This window comes from Globicephala melas, chromosome 8, assembly GCF_963455315.2.
Source record: "Globicephala melas chromosome 8, mGloMel1.2, whole genome shotgun sequence".
NCBI classification, from domain to species: domain Eukaryota; kingdom Metazoa; phylum Chordata; class Mammalia; order Artiodactyla; family Delphinidae; genus Globicephala; species Globicephala melas.
The window spans coordinates 9,661,561-9,685,027 of record NC_083321.1 but is presented as its reverse complement, the minus strand read 5'-3'; the positions used below and the strand labels follow the sequence as shown (position 1 = coordinate 9,685,027).

Below are 23,467 nucleotides of genomic sequence, written 5' to 3'. Positions count from 1 at the left end.
TTTCTCACCAAATTACCCCTTGAAATTTCTCCTGCCTGAGTTCAGCCCAGGAGGTTACTATTCTAGGAAGTTTCATCAAAATCCCTCTGGGCATTTGAGAGCTCTCTGAGTCTGGGGGGTGGGGGGGGGAGGAGGGGGGAAGGGGAGAGAGGGCGGGGAGGGGGAGGGGTGGGGGAGGGGAGAGGGGGAGGGGAGAGAGGGTGGGGAGGGAAGAGGGGTGGGAGGGGAGCGGGGAGAGCGGGGCTTATCTTCACCTGTGTTTTGGGAGCTGCTCCTCAGAACCAGTTCCTCCACCTGGAGATGCTCCTGGCCACAGAGCCTGCAGGCCGGGGCCAGAGAGGGTGGGCTGTGCCGTGTAACGTGAGGCAGGATGCCGCCTCTAATTGATCTTGTCCTCGCGTCTCCTGGAGCCATTTAATTAATTTATGATTGATGTTCCTGGACTTACTTGAGGTTAATTTATTATTGATGTCTCTTCATTATAGACAGTCTACCCTGCACCTCCCAACACATGGCTGCCCCGGCTGGGCAGGCCTCACGGTGGGGTGAGCTTGGGTGGGGCTGCTCCTCTGGCCCCCACCCCCACCCCCACCCCAGGGACAGCACCCTGTACTTGGCTTTTGCCAAACCCTCTCAGGTTTGGGGGTCGGGAGGCCTCAGGGCATCTGTCTCCAGGAGCCTTTGCCCAGCCACAAAATAACAGTAATGATAGCAGTCGTTTCCATTTTGTGAATTCGGGGAACTCAGCCTGGCACAACATACACTATAGATGAGATCCCATTTACTCCTTGTAATAGGTATCCCTCTACTCCCCCCATCCTTCTACCCCTGTCTTACAGGAGGCTCAGACAGGGTGAGTTACCTGCCCAAGGACACACAGCAAGTAGGTGGGAAGCCAGAGTTTGAAACCAGGACCCCTCCCTCTGTTCTGTGAGCCCTGCCTCTCCTTCAGGCCCACACAGCCCCCCCCCACCCGTGACGCCTTTCTTCCAGCCCCACTGCACCCCGGGACTGTCCTACCTGACGTGATCAGGGGGCAGAGCGCCGGCGCCCCTCTGAGCGTGTGTTGTTAAATGTTCGTGGCTTGTTCCCCTCGCTAATCCATGTCCTCATTGAAGGCTAACAGTGATGGCAAATAGCACTTACTGAGCGCACACGCCAGGCGCCATGCTAAGCACTTTACATGCGTTCGCTCATTTAATCCCCGTGACCACGCGAGAGGCAGGTGGTATTACCCATTTTATAGGTGAGGTTTAGAGATGTGCTCTAGGCACTCAGCTAGTAGAGGGCAGGGCCTCCTGGACTCCAGCGGCCTTGAGATGCAGGGTGCTGGTCTCGATCTTCCTGTAATTCTCACCTCTCTCCATCTGCTCCGGCCTGTGTATCAGATATCTGTGTATTTATCCAACGCCTCAAACCTTCTGCCTGTCTGGCCTGATGTGTCGGGCGCCGTCCTTTGCCATGCGGACCAGGAGTATCTACTCCTGGGATCCCAGGATGGGTGATTTTAGGGAGACAGCAAGGCAAGTGGAGAGTGCTGGGCCTGGATTCTGCCCCTGGCTCTGCTGGGCAACTTCAGATGAGTCACTCAGCCTTTCTGAGCCTCGGTCGCCCCGTTTGTATAAGAGCAACAATGATACTCTCTTCTCCTTCATGGGCTGTCCCCATGCTCAGAGGTGATGCTGGATGGGAAAGACACTGTACTGATCAAGGGTTAGAATTGCTTGTGTGTGAGATTCAGAGCTTCAGGAGCTGGCGTGAAGGCCAGGAGCGCTTAAGCCGGGGCATAGTCCCGGGCCGGGGCATCTGCACCCACCCTCTGAGTTGCCCGGATGGGCTAGCGAATTCCATGGTTTGCCAGCTGGAAGGCCTTGCTCAAGGACCCTGTTGGGCCAAGAGCTGGGCAGGAGGTCCCTAGAGTGGGGGCCAGACCGCAGTCTGGTGTCCCGGTTGGCTGACCAATGCCTGGGCCCTTGGAGGCCGCCCCACCTGCGCTGGGGCCTTGGGTTGTGTGGAAGTGCGTGGGGCCCACCTGGGGTTCTGGGCCTCACCACCCCTCTGGTCTCCCACACGCCTGGGCAGCCTGACCAGGTCGCTTCAGGCAGGGTTTGTTGAGGAAGGAGGATAGTTCACCACGCAGCCGCCGGGACCTCTCCTCACCCCTCAAAATATGCGGAAAGCCTGGTGAAGAGGTGAGCCTGCGTCTGTTCCGGAAAGCGGTGAGACTGTCAGCCTCTCGATGGCAGGCTTCCCAGGGCGTTGGCTAGAAACCCTCTGCTTTCTCGTCAGCTTTACTCCGAGCACGTTTCAGCGCCGAGCTGGGCATGGGGAGCGCAGCGTGTGCTTTCAGGGCTCCCCCGGGCCCCGGAGAGGAGGGCAGAGGCCTCAGACTGTGGGTAGGGGCGAGGCCTGCCTGGCATGACTGTTGGAAATCTGTGGCCGGGCTGCAGTGAGGTGACAGCTGGTTTCACTTCCCAAGTTTCCACCCTCTGCAGGCGGGGATTACATCAGGCTCCACTTCATCCACGCTCCTGCACTGCCCTGGGACAGCTGCCCTGCTGCAGCTTCAGGCCGGCTGCAGGACCTCCCGGCAGCCCTGGGCCCAGCAGCCGAGGACACTGTCCTGGCCTTTGCAGTCTCGCTGGATGCGCTACCTCCCAGGTGGCACTGCCCACCTGGCCCGCTCGGGACTGCCGAGTCTCCAAGACGATGCTGCCCTTTCGTTCCTCCCATCACCTACCTCTGATTCATTTTCTTTCTCTTTAAGTTCAGTGTAACATAGGCCTGCAAACATGGACTTTAGCATAAAGCTCTATTCGAGTCCACTACTACTTGGGCAAGTCACTTAACCTCTCAGAGCCTTGGTTTCCTCCTCATCTCTAAAATGGGGGATCTAGTGGGATGTGGCACGCCGGGCAGCCGTCGGGATCAAATGAGACGCTACCTCTTTGGAAGTTCCACCCAATACCAAGAGCACTGTCAGTGTTACCTGCTGTCCACTCTTCTGTCCCCGCAGGCAGTGCTAAACTGAGAGGACCCTCCCTTTCCTGAGGCTGCGCCCTGCAGCCAGGCAACCCTTGCACCACCCCTAGCACTTCTCAGAGCTGGCAGGGTCTCTCTGTCCCTCTGGCACTGACCCTGTTCCCGCCCCAGCACTCTCTGAGGCTGCCCGTCCTTCTTTGGTCCCTCTCCTAGTTTGGTTTCCTTCCTTTGGCGCCTCTTCCATCCGGCTGCCTTTTTTTTTTGGTCCACCTTTTCCTCCCCTGAGGCCTTTGGGGGAAGCCAGGTCTTTCCTTAGACACTCTCTGACCCCCCCGCCCCGTGCCAAGTGGCAGCCCCCAGCCCCTCCCGCTCCCCTCAGCTGTGGGTGAGCTTGTGCGTCCCGAGCATGGCAGTCATGACTTGGCCTCACAGCCAAGAACACCGGCAACCTTGACAAGTCCAGAGTCCCGTCCGGTCCGTTCCAGCCCTGGGAGCTGGTCGGTTGGGGCAGTGACTGGAGAAGGAGGCCAGCCTGCAGGGCCGCAAAGCCCCACCTGAGGCTGGAGGTTCCCGTGACAGCAAACCCTCCCTGTCCTCCTCGGTTCCAGAGACGTGTGGAAGGAGAAGGCCAGAGTCAACCCCAGTGTCCCGGAGCCAGAAAAACCAGCCGCATCTGGAGTCTCTTTCCTCCTGGGAAGCCAAGGAATTTTTCTCAAGAGGTGGTTTCAGCCTCATACCTTTGAGAGAACTTGGTCTTCCGCCGACACCGTCCCTGGGACTGGGGCCAGATTGCGGAGCAGGGAATAGTCCTGCCACTTGTAAACTCCCGTCCACCCGTTCTCAGGGACACTTGTCCAGCAGCTACTGCACGCTTAACTCTGTGCCTGGAGCTGGGAATAAGAAAAGTTACCACCGCTTCCTCAGAGAGTTCCCAGGTCAAGGACTGACACATAAACAGACAAATGGAACAACAGCAACAATAGCAAAGCGAGTCCTCTCTGCCAGGCACCTTCCTAAGTGCTCTATGTGCCGTAACTCATTTAATGCGAAGGATAGCGACCGCTCTCGTGCGGTGGGCGCTCACCGTGCTCTGTGCTGGGGCACTGCCCTGGGAGGGAGGCACGTGTGTTTGACCGCTGAGGGACAGGTTGAGGATCTCAGCTTCCCTGGAGAACTGAAGGGACCTGCTAGAGGCCGTGTACCTGCAGCTGGCCGGCTGGGCCTCGGACCCCTGTTTGTCTGGCCCCTGCTCTCAGGGTGTTCCTTCTTGCTCCCCCATCTTGCATCAGGTTCGGGGACCCCGTGAACCACAGGAAGGACAGACAGGTTCCTACAAGAGGAAGGCCCCCTATGGCCACCCTGTTGCTGAGAAGACAAGCCTGCCCACTCCTTCGCCATTGCCTGTGTGTGGGCCCGTCTGTGGCTCAGACCCTGCACCTCGCCGCCCTGGCAGGCCCTGGCAGGCAGCACAGGAGGCTTCCTCTCACCCCCATGCCCCCTGCCAGCGGTGCTGAGCTGCTGGAGATTGTCCTCCTTGCCGCACTCTACCGTGCAGTTTAATAAACGGCTAACAGAGGGCCCCCGTGCTCTGGGGCCGCCTTCTCCATTTCTTGGGCCCTTCAGAGAGCCTGACCCCCACCCCCACCCCGGGTGAGCCCCATTCAGCAGGCTTCCGGCGGCGGTAACTAAGCCGGGCGCCCAGCCCACCACCTGCTCAGTACTTTAACCTTGATGGTGTAACGAGCGCCCATCATAAAGCAGCTGGAGCAGTGCATCCTGGGACGTATAAATTATAGGAGCCCTCTGGAGTTGTACTTGGAAACGGCGCAAGTGGAAGGTTGAAAGGGGCCGGCCTCGCTGGGCTGAGCACGGCTATTCTCTGCCGCCTTTCAAAAGGCCCACGGAGCTGAGTCTGGCTGCGAAGAAAGAATGTCCTCAGACCAAACTGAACTCCTGGTTGCTCCGCCCCGGTTCCCACTTCCTGCCCCCGGCTGTGTCCGCAGAGCCTGCGGGCTTAGGAGGCGGAACCCCTACCCCGGCCTCGGCCGCAGAGCGAGTGGGCCGGGAGGGAGGAACGCAGGCCTAGACGCAGCAGACAGGGAGGCCCGCGCCCCCGCCCCGGCCCGCCGTTTCCCGGGGAGCGGTTGGTCTGACTCCCCCCGCCCCCCCACCCCCGCCGTCTCCGAGGTCTCATCTGTAAAGTGCAGAGTCGGAGGCAACCTCTCACAGTGGTTGTGGGGCTTGAACAGGAACCCGCAGGGGGTGTCGTGATTTGGGGTGAGGGGCTCTGGAGCTGGACCGTACCGCTTCTAGTTGCAGCTCCTGCGGGCGGCACTTGTGAGACCTTAACCAAGTCAGTTAACCTCGCAGCTGCAGAATCTCAGCTGGAAAATCAGGGGAATAATTGACCTGCGTCTGAGGAGTGTTAGGATGGGGTTAAGGTCTCAGCAAAGTGCTGCTTTAGGGACTCCCCCGGCGGTCCAGTGGTTAGGACTCTGAGCTTCCACTTCAGGGGGCATGGGTTCGATCCCTGGCCAGGGAACTAAGATCCTGCAAGCCTCGAGGCGCTGCCGAAAAAAATTAAAAAGTGCTGCTTTAATGGCACACAGATCCCCAGAGCTTGCCAATGCAGATGCCCGTGGAGGCTGGATGGGACCCCAGATCTGCTCCTCAGGACGTGGCTCCCGGAGCACACCTTGAGCAGCCAGGGCACAGCGTTCGACCCCTAGGAAGTGCTTGCTACGTGCCAGCTGTGATCGCCCCTCCAGGCACAGTGCCCGTCGCCGGCACCCACACGGGGCACCCACACGGGCTTAGCTGAGCGCTCCTGAGTGTGGCCCATGAGCCAGCCGCAGCACCTGGAAACAGGTTCGAAAAGCAGAATCTCAAGGCGCCCCTTCCTCCCTCCACTGAATCCGCATCTCTGGAGTGGGGCCCAGGACTCTGCAGTTTAACCAGCTCCGAGGTGCTGCCTCTGCTTGCTCAGGTAGGAGGAGCATTGGTGGGCTTCATCCTCGAGAGCAGGGCTTCTCTGAGTGCAGGGAGGTTCAGAATCTCCTGGGGTTGGCCATGACGGGGCTTGCTCAGACACAGGCTCCTGGGCCCTACCTTGGACCAACAGCTTCAGAATGTCTGGTAGGGCCTGGAAACCTGCATTTCCCATCTCCTCCCTGCCGATTCAAGTTTGAGAGTCACTGGAAATCACTGACTGTCTGAGAGCTGTGGAGAAGGGCAGGACCCCCATCCCTACCCCTCTCCCCACGTTCTGCACAAGGCCCCGCCTCTGCTGGGGGAGAATGAACCCTAGAGAGAGACAGGAGCCCCGGGCTCCAGCACCACCCCATGGGGGCCTGGAGCCACTCATCCTGGGGCCCAGCTGTGGGGCTTTTCTCACAGGGAGAAGAGGGAAACAGCCTAAGGGCCACCAGTAGGGAACTGGTTGAATAAACTCACATACTCCATGGGCATGGACTGCTCCACAATAATGAGGGAAGGTAGGGCTGGAAAAATGTTAAATGAGGAGAAATGTTCACCTTCTCTAGCTCAGTGAAAAAAAGCAGTAGGTACGGAATGATCCCATATTTGAACAGGGGAAAAAAAGCTAGACAGATGTTAATAGTTAATAATTTTCCTAGAGGGATCATGGATGATTTCTATTTTCTTTCCCTTTCTCTTTCTCTTTTTTTGGTTTCTGTTTTCTGTGGAGAACATGTACTTTGTGATAAGAAGGAAAAAGTAGGTATAGATAAGCATGTCTGGTCCAGGGTCCTCAGGACACAGGTGCCAGTGGCAGCCCCAGACTCGCAGGACAGTGTTTCTCTTGCTCGACTTACCCCCGCTGGGGTATCCTTCACCTTGGTCCCTCCTTTCCAGGCTGTGCCCAGTGTTCCACAGTCCTTCCTGCTGTTTCTCCCACTTTTTCACTTCCTCTCTGCTTTGAGTCTTCCCTGGTGATGGCGGGGCACGTCCTCCTCTTTACACAAGAGGAACGAGTGGGCAGGGGAGAGCCGAGGGATGGGAGCCCCCCCCCGGCTTGCAAGCCTCTGGGGCAGAGTTCAGTTTTCATCAGGGCATCGCCTAGGAGCCTAAGCCTACGTTCCAGAATCTAGGCACATAGAATGTGCTTGAGAAGTAATGGTTGAATGAATGACGCTTGGAATGCAGCCAACGAGAGGACAAGGACCCATAGCTGTGTGACCTTGGGCACATCAGCGCACCTCTCTGGGCTTAAGAGTCTTCATCGCTAAGAGTCAGGGAGTCTTGAACTCTGATGTCCCCCGGGCCCTTCCAGCTCTCCTCTCTGGTGAGTCACATGCCTTCCCACTCCTGCTCCTTTGCCTGATTTTCTAAGCAATTTGTGTTGTCCAGGAAGACCCCACCTGTCCGTTCCAGCTGCCCAGTAAGAGTGTGTGCAAAAGCAGCTGCTCAGGGCGGGGCCCTCAACGCAAGAGACAAAGGGAGGAGCAGGAAGAAGGGAGACCCATGGTGCTGAGAAAGCCACCAATAGTAGAGGGCTTGAGGGCATCTGAGCGTTCCTGGATCTGATATAGTGGCCTCCCGTGTGTCATTTTTCATCTTCTCCTGACCGAAGCTGCCTTTATCCCAGTGCCTCTTGCCTGGCTTTGCAGCTGAGACCCAGTTTCCATCAGGCCCCAGCAGCCCCGAGTGTGGCCCTTTGAGCTGCTGTTTTCCAATGAGTGGCTCAGTGGAGAGAAGGGGTGGGAGAAATCCATTCAAGCCATTTGTTTTAAAGACATTTCAGTAAACTCATGGGATTTGTGGTTACATCTTTTCAATGTTCTTTCAAAGAAATGGGTGGGTTTCTGGGTCTCTCCAACCACCAACTCCCCTGCCTGGCAGCAGCCTAGAGGCAGGAGTTGGGAGCTAACGGCGGTGCTCAGCACAGAGCGCTTCCAGGGCAGAGGAGAGGGAGACAGGCTCTGTGCTGGCTGGGGCCCAGCCCCTGCACAAGGTGCATTGGCCCCCGGGGTTTCTGGGAGGCTTCTGTGTGCGGGGGGGGGGGGGGCAGGGGGAGGTGGCGGAAAGAGTGAGCCTGGTTTCGCCCCTCTTTCTGCCTGGTGGTGAACTCCTGCTCAGCTGTGAGCACCCTCCTGGAAGCCTTCTCTGTCTGCCTTGGGCTAAGCAGCTGACCTTGCTGTGGGGTCCCTGGCATCAGAGCCTTGTACTCACTGACCTGTGTGTGGATTTCCTCCTCATTCTGCACTGTGAGTGCCTCAAGGTTGGGGCTTGTCATCTTCGCGTTCATAGCCCCAGAGGCTCCTTCTTTTTTTAATTTAATTTTGGCTGCATTGGGTCTTCGTTGCTGCGCACGGGCTTTCTCTAGTTGTGGTGAGCGGGGGCTACTCTTCGTTGCGGTGGCTTCTCTTGTTGTGGAGCACGGGCTCTAGGCGCATGGGCTTCAGTAGTTGTGGCACATGGGCTCAGTAGTTGTGGCTCACGGGCTCTAGAGCGCAGGCTCAGTAATTGTGGTGCACGGGCTCAGTTGCTCCGCGGCGTGTGGGATCTTCCTGGACCAGGGCTCGAATCCACGTCCCCTGCATTGGCAGGCAGATTCTTAACCACTGCGCCACCAGGGAAGTCCCCAGAGGCTCCTTCTTCAGATCCTGTTGAGCGCATCTGAAGCCTCGGCTGGGCGGGTCTGCTTCCCCACCCTGGTCTCGGAGCCCACCTGAGGCAGTGGGTGGGGCGGACTCAGAACATCACCCTCCCCTTACCTATGCCCAGAAGGTGGTCCTACCTGGGCAGGTGTCAGGCTGGAAGGGATGGGAGTAATGGAGTAGGTGGCATTCAACAGTGAGGCACCGGCCCGGCAGGACCTTGCCCACCAGGCCCCCTGCACACTCAGGCAGCCGGAAGCAGTGAGGTGACCACTAATGCCAGACGCCAACCGGTCTGGCGGGTTTGTGGGGACCTGGCCGGGTTTCTTGAGGGATGGGGTGTCCTGCAGGGAGCAGGCTTTGTGCCTGTCCTCTCTGTCTTTACCCTTTCAGGCTGCTCCTCTCCTGGCCTTGCTCTCCTCTCGGCCCCGCCTCCCTCCTCTTGGGCAGAGCCTTGACCCTGCCCTTTCTGGGGTTCAGGGCAGCCTTTAGTGGAGGTGCCCAGGCAGGAGACTAGCCAGGGCCCCACAGGAACGAGGTGGGCCCGTGAAGGCCTAGAGGCACTGAGACCCTGGGAGGCAGGATGCCCAGTGGCTGGGGAGAAGACAGGCACGGGGCCGGAGCTGACAGTGGCCTTGGCGACCGTGCTCCCACCCCCTTCCCCACTGCTGCGTCAAGCATAAGGGACCAGAGCCCCGAAGAGGCCACAGGGCAAGGCCTAGGGCCTGAGCCCTCACTTGTAGGGCTCCTCTGAGCCCTGACTCCTCCCTGCCCCGCAGCCAGGCTCCCCTCTCAGGGAGCAGGAAATGGGGGCGTTCTCTCGCCCTCTGCCGGGAGGGGCTGGGCACCCCGCTCCGGAGGTGTCAGCGGCACTGTCACCCAGCGGTGGGTGCGGGTGCCGGGATTTCCCTGGCTGACTCACTCGCCCCGGCCTGGCTGTGCCTCTGCCCAGGCAGGAGCTGTTCGTGAAGGTGTCTGGGTAGCGAGAGCGGCTCACACAAAGGGAGTCCCGGGAACCGGGGGAGGGGGGGCCGGGGGGAGGGGGGCAGTTCCCTCCACAGAGCCCTCAGGCCTCCCTCCTGCCCCACGGCACGCCCCCCGCCCCTCCCCCCCAACCCCACACCTCCATCATGCGTAGTGACCCCACTTCCCAACACGGGGGGAGCCGTGAGGCATGGAGGGTCCTGAGCCCAAAGAGCGGGCCTGGCCGCTCCCTGCCTCCCTGAAAGAGTCCCCCAAGGGTGATGAAATGCCTTCCCTCCAAAGAACAGAGAAGCCATTGATTCCCTCGATCCCCAGGCGTTTCACAGACAGGGCGGCCCGCTGGGGGTACTGAGAGGCAGGAAGCGGGGCCGGCACAGTGACCCAGCCCAGGGGCCAAGGACCCTTGGAGAAAGGGTGAAAATTGTCGGCTCCCCTCCAGAAGAATTCACACAGGCCTGTGCGCAATTTCCGGGCCCACAGATGCCCCGGAGCACGGCTTCGGCCCCCCGGGCTGCCAGCGGCCTGTGCCGCCCTCCAGAGAGCAGGCCGCGGGACGAAGGTGTCGCAGTTACGGCGTGGGGGGGCCTGGGGAGGACCGAGCAGACAGAGTGTGGAGCGCGGCTGGAGAGCAGGCCTGTGGGGGCGGCAGCAGCAGGGCCGCGTGGGGCAAGCCGGGCTGGGGGTGGGATGGGATGCACCGTTCTGGGTGATTGCCCCAGAGCGCCTGCCTTCCCCTTGCCGACGCGAGGGGGAGTCGCCCCCTGACCTCTCCAGGCTGGAATGGCAAGGGCCGGCAGCCCCCCACCGCCCTGGGGGCCAGGCTGCCAGGGCTGAGGTCCCTGGGCGACATTCAGGACCCTGGCACAGTTCAGTCTAGGTGGGCAGGCTTCTCAGCCCCCTACCCACCCTCCTGGTCTGGTGAGAGATGCAGCGGTTTTTGTTGGCTGGGTGCCGGCGGGGAGCTCCAGTGTCTCTGATGAGCGGGCTGCCTAGCCCCCTGGCCAGCATGTCCAGCCTTGTTGGCCACACTAGTCCCTCTGTGAGCAGGCTGAGGGCAGGGTGGCCCGGGGAACGAATGGGGTTTGCGGGCCCAGCCTCCAGAACAGTGGGGCTGCAGGCACAGCCACGAGGGCAGGGCTCTCCCTCCCCGGCTCTCAGCTCAGCCCCCTGCTGCTGTCGGGCATGGAGGCTGCTTCACAGCAGCCCGAGCAGGCAGGGCACGAGGGAGGCCTGGCCTGAACTGGGTTGGGCCCTCGAGACAGGGCCAGCACACCTCAGCCCTCCAAGGGCAGCTTTCTTTAAAGACCAGAGGGCAGCCCTGCACAGGAGGCTGCGGAGGCCCCGGGAGCTGGGTTGCAGGCCAGGGGTCATGTTCTGCCCCCGACCTGCTGCTGACCTTGGTGTGGCCTGGGGCAGGTCTCTGCATCCTTAGCCCTCACTCTCCTCCCTGAAATGAGCATGTGTGACTCAGTGGCCCAGAAGGTTCCTTCCCACCCAGATGTTCTCCTGTTGTTCACTGAGCCCCCAGCTTAGAGACTGAGGGAGGGCCCGAGGACCTTCTCCTGATGCGCCTAGGTGGCCAGGTGCGCCCGCACCGTGGAGCAGGGCAAAGGTCCTCTCTTGGACTCTCCATGTCTCCTCCCTCCTCCCTGGGGTGATGGGCTAAAGTGAGATAATGGCCACAAGCTTCCAGTACAAGACCTCTGACAGGTCGTTGGGCTCTCGCTAAATAGTAGTTGGTATTGTCACCCTTATTATCATTACGTTTGAGATGTTATTATTGTGGTGGAGTTGGCTCCCCAGAGCCTGCAAGGGGCTCCCTGGAAGGGATGGTGTGGCCCATGCCCTGGGCTGGCATCCAGGCCCCCAGTCTGCTTGAGAAGCAGGAGGTCAGACAGGGGCAGCTGGAGGGTCTGGGCAGGCGGGAGGGGTCCTGTCCCCGGTCAGGCGTGGCTGAGCCACCGACTCCCATCTGCAGAGGGGCGGCCCGCCCTCCGCGAGTTGGCTGGGAGACCTCAGAGCTGAGGAGTGCGTGTTCTCCAAACATCTTGTTCACAGCAGATGGCAGCCACAACTCCCTCTCTCCCTGCAGTTCCGGCTGCACTTCCCTGCGCTCACCCTCCTGTTAACTCTGCTTTCTGCTTTTGGAGGTGGAGAGGCAGCCTGCAGCCCCCGAAGCCGCCTCTGACTGTGGTGAAGCTTGGTGCTCAGAGCGTGGACAGTGTCCAAGGGAGGGGAAACCTCGAGCCCCCATCTGCCTCGTCAGGGAAGCCGTCTTGCCCAGGTTCCCACACTCCGTCTTAAGTCTCTTTGGCCAAACAGGCCAGCAGCGTGATCTCAGAAGAACAAGGGCCTGGGCCTGGTTTGACTTTTCTTGAGCAGCTGTTAGGCACCAGGCACTGTCTGGGTGCCACGGACACAGGCAGAAGGTGCAGCCCCACCCTCTAGGAGCTCCCAGCCTGGTGGGGAACCAGGGTACCCAGGGCGGAAATGGAGGGGCGCTGATCAGGTCTGCCTCGGGGTTGGCAGGCTTCCATGGGCTTCACTGAGGAGGTGGTGTTTAGGCTAAGCCCTGACGGGCTGAGGAGTTCCCAGGAGAATAGGATTAGAAAAGGCATCCTGTGCAGCGAGAAGGGCCTGTGCAAAGGCACGGAGGCATGAAGAGCTCAGACCCTGCAGAGCGCTCGACTGTGGCGAGTGGTAGAGCAGATAAAGGCCAAGCTACTTCATCAGCGTGAGCCGTTCAACCCCAGGGTGGGGTCTGCCAGGAGGGGCAGACAGTGCCCCTCTGGCTGCTTGTGGGGCAGGGCCAGCCTGAAGCAGGAGCCCTGCATGGGGGCCAGTGGGGCCCTAAGCAGCTGGAGGGAGTTCCGGGATCTGACTGCCCTGACTGCCCTGGCTGCCCTGGCTGCCCTGACTGCCCTGGCTGCCCTGGCTGCCCTGGCTGCCCTGAGTTTGGGACCAGCAGGAGCAGCCCCTGCTGGTGGAGCATCCCCTGCTGGTGAAGCAGCCCCTGCTGGTTGACCCATAGGTTAGAAGTCTCCCCCAGGGGCTGAGGCCAGGAGGCGATGAATGAGCATGCCCTCGGAGGGTGTGGTGCAGACTTCCACGGTGCTGCCCCTCGTTCTGTGACCTGTCCCAGCTTCACCCCACATCCATGTGGCACTGGACAGAGCCCCCATGAATCGAGACCCTAGTCTATGCCAAACTGCACTAAGTGCTCCCACGCGGGCCTCCTCCCATTTAACCCTCACGAGAGCGGTGCACGTGGGCATCACCCCAAGGTCCTGAGACTTGTTCAGAGTCACCCAGCCAGGATGTGGCCAAGCTCCAGGCCCAGGTCAGCCTGACCCTCCCCTTGCACGCCTCCTGCGGGGTTACCTGGGTACCCTGTCCCCTAGAGAAGTCTCGGTGTGCAGGGCGGGGTGGGGGTGACCCACAGTATTTGCTTTTCCCAGCCCTGCTTTTGCTGCGCCGCCAGCACCTGGCTGACTGTTTGCCCAAGGGTTCGTCCTCCAGGAAGATGGGTGGGGCTGGATGGGGGTGGCAGGCAAGTGGTCCGCTGCTTCTGGGCTTCCAGCCTTTTTGCATAACTGAGAAGGGCTGCACTGCCCATAAGCGCCACACCCTGCAGTCCACGATGCTGCCCCAGCAGTGCCTGGCCTCGCCCACGCAGAGCATGTGACTTTGCAGTGCTGGGCCTGGCATGCCTGGCATGCCAGGGCAGCAGTCGCAGCAGCAGCTGGACAGTCAGCAAGGAGCAAGAGAGGTCCCCAGAGCCCTTGTGTCAGGGCACCAGTGTGGAGGCGAGGGGTGGCATCAATGGGACTTTTGTGTGGCCAGGGTCAGAGGAGCACATGGCCCAAGCCAGGAGCGTTCCACCAGACCCTTCTGCCCCTTCCTTTCCTGGGGTTGCTGCGCCTGTCCACGGCCCCTGCCCTTCCTCCCAGCGAGGAGAGCCTGCCTGGATTCAACCAATCCCTGGCCTGCCCTCACCCCCTTTCAGAAGAATCAGCCCCAGGAACTTCCCTGGCCCTGGGCCCTCCCCTCCGCCTGCCCTCCTGAGAGTGGCTTTCACTGACCCCGAATGTGCTGGCGGCTCCCTGAGGCCAGGGGCCTGGTCCTCGGGGCCAAGGGAAACAGATCAGGTAAACAGAGGCTGGGAGGGCCTGGTGTCCCAGGGGAGAGGGAGCCCTTTCTTCCCCGGAGCTGGGACCCCAGGGAGACGCCTGCATTAGCTGGGCAGGGAGCCGCCACCTCCCTCCCTGCAGTCTTGCCTGTGGCTCCGGTCCTGGGAGAATGAGGAATCTCGCCTCACTGCAGGGTGCCCACCTTGCTTTGCACTGTGGCCTTTAGCAAGCCCACTGCTGTGGCCTGTGGTCACTCCACCACTTGGTAGCTGTCAGACAAGCGGTGAGGAATAGCAGGCTGTCGCCAAGAGGCTGTACTGTACCCACCATGGGCAAAGAGCTCCGTACACAAAGGGGAGCCAGGAGAGCGTCCTCGCTCAGGCTTGGGGACAGCCTTCGCAGGTGGGCGCAGCTGCAAGTCACCCATGCTGGCCCTTGGGGGGCCGGCTGTGTGCTGGGGCTGGGGAGGCAGCCTGGTCCCTCCACCACCACCTCTTACCTGGGGAGCAAGGCTGACATGGAAGAGGGGAGTCTCCTTCTAAGTCACAGTGGCCGCCAGGCCCTGCCCAGCCCTCTCTCCTGCTGCTGGTCAGGGGTGGGTGCCCGCTTGGGGACAGACACAGAGTCTGCAAGCTCGGGAGTCATTTTAAACAGCCCCATGGTCAGGCCTTTCATCCAGAAGGAGGCTCCTTAACATACCCTGTGCTCGAGCCCCTTTTACAGGAAGCGGGGCTCCGAGAGGTTGCACCTGGCCCACAGTTCGTAGCAGCCGAGCCCATACCAAGCCTGGATTCTCTGACAGCGAGCCCCATGCGTCCCCCCCTCTGCCCCCGACTGAAACCAAAGTGCTAATAAATGAGCACATCGATACATAATTCATCCCACCTGGGATCCCTCTGGCCTTTTTTTCTCTGAGGAACTCTGAGCCCTTCCCAGACGTGATCTCATGTGTCCTCCCAAGGCCCAGAAGAGTTGAGAGGAGGCCAGGCGCTGAGGGTGGTGGAAGGGCCGCACAGAGCGGGCCACGGGGCCTAGAAACCAGCCTGCCCGCTGTCCAGGCCCCCTTTAGCCCCCTGCCTCTGGTAGGGGAGATGCTGGGGCGGGGACGTGTCTCCCGGTGGGCCTGTGCTCTGCCTCTGGTCTCCCGATTGTGCAGGTGTGAGCCAGGAGGAGAAGGGACGCTGGGAGAATCCTGATGGGGCCCCACGGGGGGATGTGGGGGGGGGATGTCGAAGCCCAGGGCTCTGTCTTAAGGGGAAGTAATCTCGTTGTGAGGCTTTTTATAGTGCTTTCCTTCTAAGAAGCCTCCGCTCTGTCTTGTTTGTTCTCCTCACATTCCTAGGAAGTTGGCAGAGAGCAGATGAGGGTCACGGGGAGGAGGCAGAATGAGGATCTGCAGGGCAGGCCCTTCACCAAGTCGTCTCCTGTCCCCCAGCGGCCCAGGAGGCAGCCACTGTTCCCGTCTCCATTGTCTGGAGAGGAGCGAGGCTTAGAGGCTCCAGGGTCACAGGCAAGTCACTGACGGCCTAGGTTTGGGCCTTGGTTCAGATTGATTTAAAACACTGTGCCTAGAGTGGTCCTTCCTGGCCCATCTCCCTCCCAGGGCAGCCGTTCAGTGGCATCAGTATTTCAGCATCTTCCCTGGGATTGTGTCCCCCAGGCAGAGGCCGAGGGCCCTTGGCACTTGAGCGTTCAGGGGAATTAAAAAGCGAGTCCTGGGGAAACGGGAGATCGCTGAGGCTCTAAGAGGGGAGTCATTCCCCAGGCGCTCCCTTTCCTCCTCGCTGACAGCGGGCCCCAGGATCCTGGGGAGCCCCCCTGGCCACCCGGGCTGCAGGCACATGGGTCCCTCAGGGACCCTGTCTCTGGGAGGGGACTTGAGTGCCCACTGCGTCCCGAGAGCACGGCCCGCAGTGCCCTCCCCGCTGATGTGCGCCCGCCCCCCAGTGGCAGGTGGGCACTACAAGCCACCCCCCCACGGACAGGCCAGCTCATCAGTGCAGTGGAGCCCCTCAGTGGGGTGTGGGGCTGGGGTGGTGGTTGACCAGCAGACAGAGACACCCTCTTCCCGAGCCTGTTTCCCCTCCTGTAGGGGGTTCCCATCAACTCTGAGGTCTCCTCTGCCTGAGTTACGCGCCCCCCCCCCCCACCCCGCGTGGCCGTATCCGTGGTCAGAGCCAGTGGCCGGAAGAGTCAGGAGTTGAACATTGAAGGAGAAATGCCTCCAACCTCAGGCTCGTTGTGGCGAGGCCTCAGGTGTGGGAGCAGAGCCCAGGGACCACCCCGAATGGGTGCCTGCTGGACCGACACCCTGGCCTGTGGCACACCCGAGGGCAGGACTGGGCCGAGCTGAAGCTCTGGGGAGTGCGTTCCCCCAGGAGCAGGGGAAGCAGGGCGTGGTCCATCCTTCCCGGACTGCAGGAAGCGCTCCAGAGCCCGCCGGCCCGGTGTCTCAGGGCTCCGAGGGCTGCTGCAGTGCCGGCCCCTCTGCCTGTCCAGCTGCACAGCAGTCAGGCTGGGGCATCCTCGGCAGCGCCCGTCCCGTCTGTCACCACTGTCTGCTGAAGCTCATTCTGAGCCCTGCTCCTCTCCCCACCCCTGTCGTGCCCACCCTGGCCCGGAGTTTCCCACTGCTCCCAGGATGAAGCCTGGCTCACGAGACCCCAGGAGCGTCTCCAGCTTGGCCCTCCCGTCTGGCCAGTCTGGTCTTTAATCCGCGTCCTCCAGGCTCTGCACACGGGCCTCTTCCATGTGTTCCCCCGCTACCCTCTCTCTGTGGCCGCCTTATTCCGTCTTATCCTTCAGATCTCAGCTCCGGCTCCCAGCTCTTAAGACAGCTGCCCCTCACCTCCCTGCTCAGGCTCTGACACGACCCCTCTTCTGAGCACAGGTCATAGAATTTTTCACCGTTGTGTGTGAAGATTAGCTTGAAACCTCTTTCCTTCTAGCCTGTCAGCTCCGGGAGGGCTGGACCCACCTGGGCCTTTATTTACTGCCGTGGCCCCTGGCATGTAGCGGGCACTCCGTGCGGTGGAGGGTGGAGGGTGGCTGCATGCGTGAACTTAATTTTTACTAGGCTTCACCTGTGTTCACACCCCCAGGCCCCACCTGGGGAGCTGTTCCCAGCCTCTTCTCACCTCACATCCTGGTGCCACCCTGAGCCCGGGATCTGAAACCAAACTCTGGCCACATGTGAGGGCTAGGGTCCTCACCGCTGCCGGGCCCGGGGCCGCCTCATGTCCTGTGCTCCTGGGTCAGCCCAGCCTGGGGTTTGGGGCCCGGGTCCGCCTGGGGTCTCTTGAGGAGGGAAGGGCTCACTCAGACGCCTGCCACCGATTAGAAGAAGGACAGTCACAGTCGAGTGCATCCAGGGAGGCTTCTGGGGAGATGGCAAGTTTGGAAGCCAGGTGGGGTTGCCGAGGAGCCGTGGACTGAGGAGGGGGCCGGGGGCGCGGGGTCAAGGGGCCTTGGAGCCTTCGGGCTTGAGGACGGTGGCTGTGGTGGATGGTTACGGGCCTCGCCTCCTGTCTCCTCTGTGGGTCGGCCAGGCCTTCGCTCTCTGGGGACCCAGTGTCCCCGGCGCTTGCCGCCAAGGTGGTAGAAAGGTTGTGGGAGACTTTCTAGCCGCAGCCGTCCCCTCAGTGTCAGGGTCTTCCCAGCCCTGGCGGGGACCCCGCTCAAGGTGGGGATGGGCTGTCGGGCTGCAGGGACGTTCTGGGCGGGCAGCTCCATCTGACGCTGGCAGGGAGGGGCACCCAGGAGGCCCCTGAGCCCACGATTCTAGGTCACCTCCTGCACCATCCAGCGGCAGGAGTGGTATTTATAGCAGCCAGCAGCCGCTGAGGGTGGGGCAGTCAGCAGGAGCCGTGACGCAGGCCGCCCCCCTCCGGTCCCCTAGCTCTTGCCGACTCCCTCACCCCCGCTCCGCCCCACTCCAGAGCCTTCCTGGGCAGGCGGCAAAGGGCTGGGCCTGCCGAGGGAACAGGCATTGCCGCACTCCCCGCCGAGCCCCAGAGGAGACAAGGTGCCTCTTTCTGCCTGGCAGGAGCCTGTCCGTCTCCTGAACCCCAGGCGGGCATCCCGTTAGCACTCAGTGCACGGCCCTGCTGGTCTCTCTCGACGGCGCCGTCAGCTCTTGTTGAAAGGTTCGTCCCCTGGAGTCACCAGCAGCTTTGCCGACCTCCCCAGGGCCGGCAGGTGCAGTGAAAGGCCTGTCTCATCCCTACTGGTAGTGGGCAGTTAATGGGGCCATGGGCACCTGCCCCAGGTTGACTGGGAGAGGCCCTGCCAAATGCCCATTAGCTCCCTGCCGTGACCTTGTTAAGTGGTTATGGAGTGCCACGCAGGGCTGGAAGGACGGGCAGCAGTCCAGCCCTCGGTCACCAGGGCTGTGCCAGGCAAGTGGCCGCGGCTCCACCTCCTGCCACACCCAGGGAGGAGGCCAGGAAGCAGAGGCCACAGAAGTGACAGTGTGACGAGGCTGGGGCCCCAGGCCCTGAGGGTGAGTCCTCTGGGAAGGAAAGTGACACCCAGCTCCGGAGCCGGAGGTCGGGCCCTGCTCTCTCCGAGCCTTCACCTGCCCAGATACAGGGCAGGACCGAAGGGCGTGAGGAGGCAGAAGGCTGACCTTTGTCAGGTGCCTGATGGGGTGGCCCCCACTGTGGAGGCCAGTGCTCCCCCCATTTCCAGTCTATGTGGCCCCGAGCCTCTGGATGCATCCCCCAGGCCAGGAGAGAAGCAGGGGGAGGCCAAGGTTTCCTCCTTGGGGGCCTCCAGTGTAGTGGAGAAGGTGAGGCGGGAGCGCCCGGAGCCTGCGGGAAGGTGGGCTGCCACTTCGCTGGTTAGCCACAGGCTGACCCACCAGGGCTGGGGCTTAAGGCCAGCTGGACAGGCCCTGAGCTTTGCCGGGGAGGAACCCCTGGAGTGAGTGGGCGTCTGGAGAGCAGGAAGCACTGGGCAGGGCCCGCTCCATTGATGAGCAGGAGATGGACATGGGAGCAGGAAGCAGCCTTGCCCAGTGGCAGGGCCGGAGGGGGCTGTTGGTGGAGAGCTCTGTAGCTAATGCTTGGGAGTTTTAATCTCATTTAAAGGGCAGTCAGGAGCCCTAATGCACTTTGGAGGAGGGGGTTGATTTAACTAAAACTGTAAACATGTGTGCGCCTAGCTACTGCTACCAAGCCCCCGCTCTGTGCCGGACCCGGCTCTCAGCACTTCACAGCTTTGAACTCACTTTGTCCTCTTCCACGAGGGAGGCGCTGTCATCACCATCCCGTTCTACCGAGGAGGAGGAAGCAGTGGTGGATTCGTCTTGGGAAGTGACTCCGTGCCGTACCGTACTTTGAAGGTCACGGCTCAGTGCACGTCTGAGTGGACAAAAGCCGGGTCCAGCCCTGTCCTCCATCCAGTGGCCTTCGAGCCCGCACCGCTTCCCGGAGGCCTGTGGTCACGTGCTTGGGTCCGGCTTTGTCGTGCCTGGGGAGGTGCGAGGGGATGAGGGGCCTGTAGGAGTCTCTGAGCACCTGGCTCAGTGTTTCCTTTGGCCCTTTGTGGCTCAGGCCAGGCAGACACGTGTGATGGTCGAATTCGCTTGGGCTCCTGGGTGGAGCCGTCCTGCACCAAAATAGCAAGTAGAACTCTAGAAGTCAAGGCCAGAGTGGACCTGACAGGTCATCCTGTCCAGGGCCTCTCAAACGTTTTTAAGCACTGAGACTGTTTAGCTCAAACACAGTGTTACCAGCAGCCCCAATATGGAAAAGCTGCTCTGGCCACGTAGCCTGCAAACCCTCGCCAGCTGTGACCGTCTCCCCTCCTCTGGGGGTGTCTGAGGGTTTCCAGAAACCCACTTGGGAGAGCACTGCCATCCGCTCACGGGCACAGGAAGGGAGGGCCACAGAGGGGCAGGGCCGGGGCTGAGGCCTGAGGGCCGTTGGAAGCAGCACCTACCACCTCCAGCGATGCTCTGTGGTGGGACAGGACGCCGGCCCTCCGGTCACACGCGGGAACTCTGCAGACCTCCTCCCCCGGGAAAGAGCTTGTGTTACGCAGTCACTCGATCCCTGCCTGCTTCTGCGATGCCCAGGGAATGGTTGAAGTGAAACTCAATAGCCTGAGTGCGGGCCTGTGCCCTAGATGGCCGTGCTGCCCGGGCAGGCGGCCCCTCCGCCGATCCTCCGTGGCCCGTGCAGCCTCCCGGAGCCTGGAGAGCATTTCCCACAGTGCAGGCAGAGGAGGCAGGCGCGATAGGACCGTGATGGCACAGGGTATGCTGGGCGTGGGGGTGGGTTCCCAGAGGGGAGGTGTCAGGCTAGGGGTGCCCACTTAACATCCTCATTAGCAGCCTCGCTAGGGGGCCCCTCCTGAAGTGGAGGGTGCTAATTCCTCTCAGAGGTGTTGCCGCACCTGGAACGGGGAGTCTCTTCTCGGAAGCTCTTGGGAAGCCGGCCAGAGCATTGCAGATGAACTGCCTTCTGGGGGCCCCCCAGGCACTGGCTCGCAGGAGAGCAGAGGCCCTGGGGGAGGTGAGGGGCGAGAGGGCCTGGCGGGGACTGCCGGTAGGATGCAGAACTGGGCATCCAGCCCTCAGGGCATCCAGCCACTGAGCCACTGAGCTGGGAACACAGACAGACAGGGGCATTCCGCAGGAGCACAGGTGTGGCCTTGGGCCGGAGCTCCCCAGTCCCAGCTGAGCCGTGGGATGGTGATTCCCATCTCAGTGGCTCTTCGTGGATTAAGGAGGCAGAGCCAGTAAAGCCTCAGCCTGGCAGGTGGGGCTCCTAGGAGAAGCTGCCATCCCTGCCTGAGAAGGTAGGTCAGGGCATTGTGTAGGCTGGCACGGGTGAGGGCAGGCATGGGTCAGCCTGGTGCCAGGGGTTGGGAGCAGGGCCTTTCCGTGTGGGAGGCTTGACTTCCCTCACGGAGATCAGCGGCCCTGCCACAACTCGGGCAGTGAGGACGAGGTCTGAGCGCTCTCAGGAGAGGTGATGGATAAGTAATGCTGATATCAGCTAGTACTTCCCGAGAGCTGAGCGCTTCATATGCATTATTTCACTTACTCCTTACGACTCCCTGTGAGGCGCGTACCTCCATTGTCCTCTTTTGCAGATGAGGAAACGGAGGCTCCGAGAAATGAAGGTCACAGGCAACTAGAAGTGACAGAACCAAGATTCAGACTCGGGGCTGTCCCACTCCGGGGCCGGAGGGAAGGCAGCGGCAGGCTCCTTCGATGAGCCGTCACCCTCCAGGTGCCCGCATTTGAGAGGGTGGGTTCCAGGGGAGGCGGGGTAAAGACATTGAGCACGTGAGGGACCCTGAGAAGACCACAGGGGCAGCACAGAAAGGACTCCGCCTGGACAGAAACAAACCTGGGCTGGGTGCCTGCATCCGTCCACAGACAGACAGGAGGAACTGGCCAGGGGCTGGGAAACCCAGGTGCCGCGAGTGCCCAGCAGGAGGCCAGCAGAGCCTGCCTCTTCCCCGGGCACCAGAATGAGTGTGGGACAAAGGGCATTCCTAGTTTCAGGAAAATAAACAGTCTCCAAGGAAGAATTCAGAAATGAAACCTGGCCTGGCCAGAGGGGAACCTCTTCCACTATGGGAAACAGGTCCATTCCGGCCCAGAACTAAGTAAGCCCCGGTGTAACCGCACCCCCCGCCCCCAAGGAGAGCACGGGGAGGGCTGCGGAGTAGCCACGGGAGGGTCCTGCTGCCTCCCGGGCCCTCCGTCCTCGTCCCCCAGCAGCCAGCCACTCTCCCAGAACAGCTAGTTGATTCCCGGGGAGCTGGTGTCAGTGACAGGGCCCGTGGCAGATGGTAAATTCTGTTTGTTGTAGATGAGTGGAAAATAATTAGCGTGAGAACGAGAAGCTGGAGCCTCTGTGATGAAGGAGCCCTGAGGAGGGCTCGGGAGGGGCTGAGAGCACAGCCTGGAGCCTCGGGCCTGGCCCTCACCAGCTGAGTGACCTTGGGCACGTTTCTTAGCTTCTCTGGGCCTGTTTCCTCATCTGTAAAGTGGGTTAACAATAGCACTCACCTCATAGGGCTGCTCCAAGGACGCCACTGAAGTAGGTAATATCTGTGAGCGGCTTGCTCCTACGGTACCTGGCGTGTAGTAGGTGACACGTAAGAATTTTTTTTAAATAACTGGAGATAGAATAATGGTTGGAGCTATTTCCGGGTCCAGCCCAGCATGACCGTAGCCGTGGCACCCAGTAGCTGGGGCCCCTCCTTTTCATCCTCTTCCCTGAACTCTGTGCCCAGCTCCCAGATTGCTCTTTCGTGGGGAGGGGCTGTGGCCAGCAAGCACGTGGATGTGGAGAGAACTCAGCAGGGAGGCCTGGCTTCGAAGCCTGACTTGGCCTCCCACTCCCTGGGTTATTTAACCTTGGAGCCTCGGTTTCCCTATCTGTGACATGAGAACAGCTATACCCACCCATGGGCTCGTGGTGAGGGGCACAGGAGGTGCTTCCCCTGGTCCTTCCAGCCTGCCCTGGTGGGGAGGGCCAGGAAGGGGCTTGCGAGTCTGAGACTCTGCGCGGGGGAGGGGAGCAGAGGCGGCAGCATCCCCCCCGCCCCCACCGTTTCAGTCCCAGGGCCTGGGCGTGTGAGGACCCACCTCTTGCCGAAATCCGGCCTCAGCCCCGGGCTGGCTCGCCTCTACCTTCTGCTTCGGCACAGCTGACGTGTGAAAAGCAGCAGCTTTCCGGCCCCTAACTTGGGTTGCACACACCCAGGCCCAGGCTGGCTGTGCACGTGGCCCCCGGCCCACGCGCGCTCCTTCTCTGTCGCCTCCTTCACTGCCCTGCCCCTCCCCGTGCCTCCCAGAGCCCAGCTTCTGTGTGGGACCCCACACCTGGGAGGGAGAGGGACTCGAAGGGCCGAAGGAACATGTGGGAATAAGGAATCGCACTGAGGGGCAGAGAGTTTTCCTTTTAAGTAACTCAAGGAGGCTACTTTGAAATCCCAGCCCTGCCTCGTCTTTGTCATGGGATCTTCGGGCAAGCCATCGCCCCTCTGTGACCTCGGTTTCTCCATCTGTAAAGCTGGGGCGGTACCCCTACTGTCTGACGAGGCTGGAATAAGAGGACGCATAAAGTTTCTAGCTCTGGGCCCACCACCCACGCACCTCCAGGCAGCCCGTGGACCCACCCCCGACCCCCGGGCTCAGTTTTCCTTATCTGCAGAGTGGGGCCAATGCCCACAGTCTCCCCGTGGTGGTGTGACCAGGAGTCTGGAGCCACAGGAAGACCCGGAGAGCTCTTTGTGGTCCCCGAGGCCATGGCCCCTCACTCCGTGGGGGACACGGGACGCCTGCTCCTGGGTTCAGAAGCAGGCCTTTAGCTGAACTCTGCTCCTCAGAAGCAGCAGTTAAAACATGGGCTCTGGAACTAGGCTGTGTGACCTGGAGCAAGTCACTTCATCTCATCTGTAAAACGTGGTAATAGCAGTGCCTACCTCACAGTTACTATGAGGATTAAGTGAGTTATGTTTGCAAAGGGCTTAGACAAGACCCAAGACATGGTAGGCAACTGACAAATGCTGGAGGGAGCAGAACACCTGGGTCCCCAACTTCAGGTGGGCTGAGCTCTCCTCCATCGCCCTGGAACCGCCCTGCAGCCTCGTGAAATGATTCTAGTTAATACGTGCGGATCCCCTCTCTCTGCAGGTGCTCCCTCATGTAAGCCTCACAAGCCAGCAGAGAGATGAACTAGCTCTCTTAACTAGCCACACAGCTGAGAAGTGGAGGTGCTGGGATTT

The 23,467-nt window shown here is 61.0% G+C and overlaps 1 protein-coding gene across 6 annotated transcripts in view; it reads left to right on the top strand.

Annotated features, from left to right (window-relative positions):
- Nucleotides 1–23,467, top strand: part of DAGLA (diacylglycerol lipase alpha) — a 62,500-nt gene that overhangs the window by 5,654 nt on the left and 33,379 nt on the right. Inside the window, exon 2 of one of the 6 annotated variants that reach the window (XM_060303105.1) lies at nucleotides 20,816–20,955. The exons of the other annotated variants lie outside the window; for them this stretch is intronic. The gene's annotated coding sequence lies outside the window, so the exon portion shown is untranslated. The remainder of the gene's footprint in view (nucleotides 1–20,815; nucleotides 20,956–23,467) is intronic. 6 annotated transcript variants of the gene reach the window in all.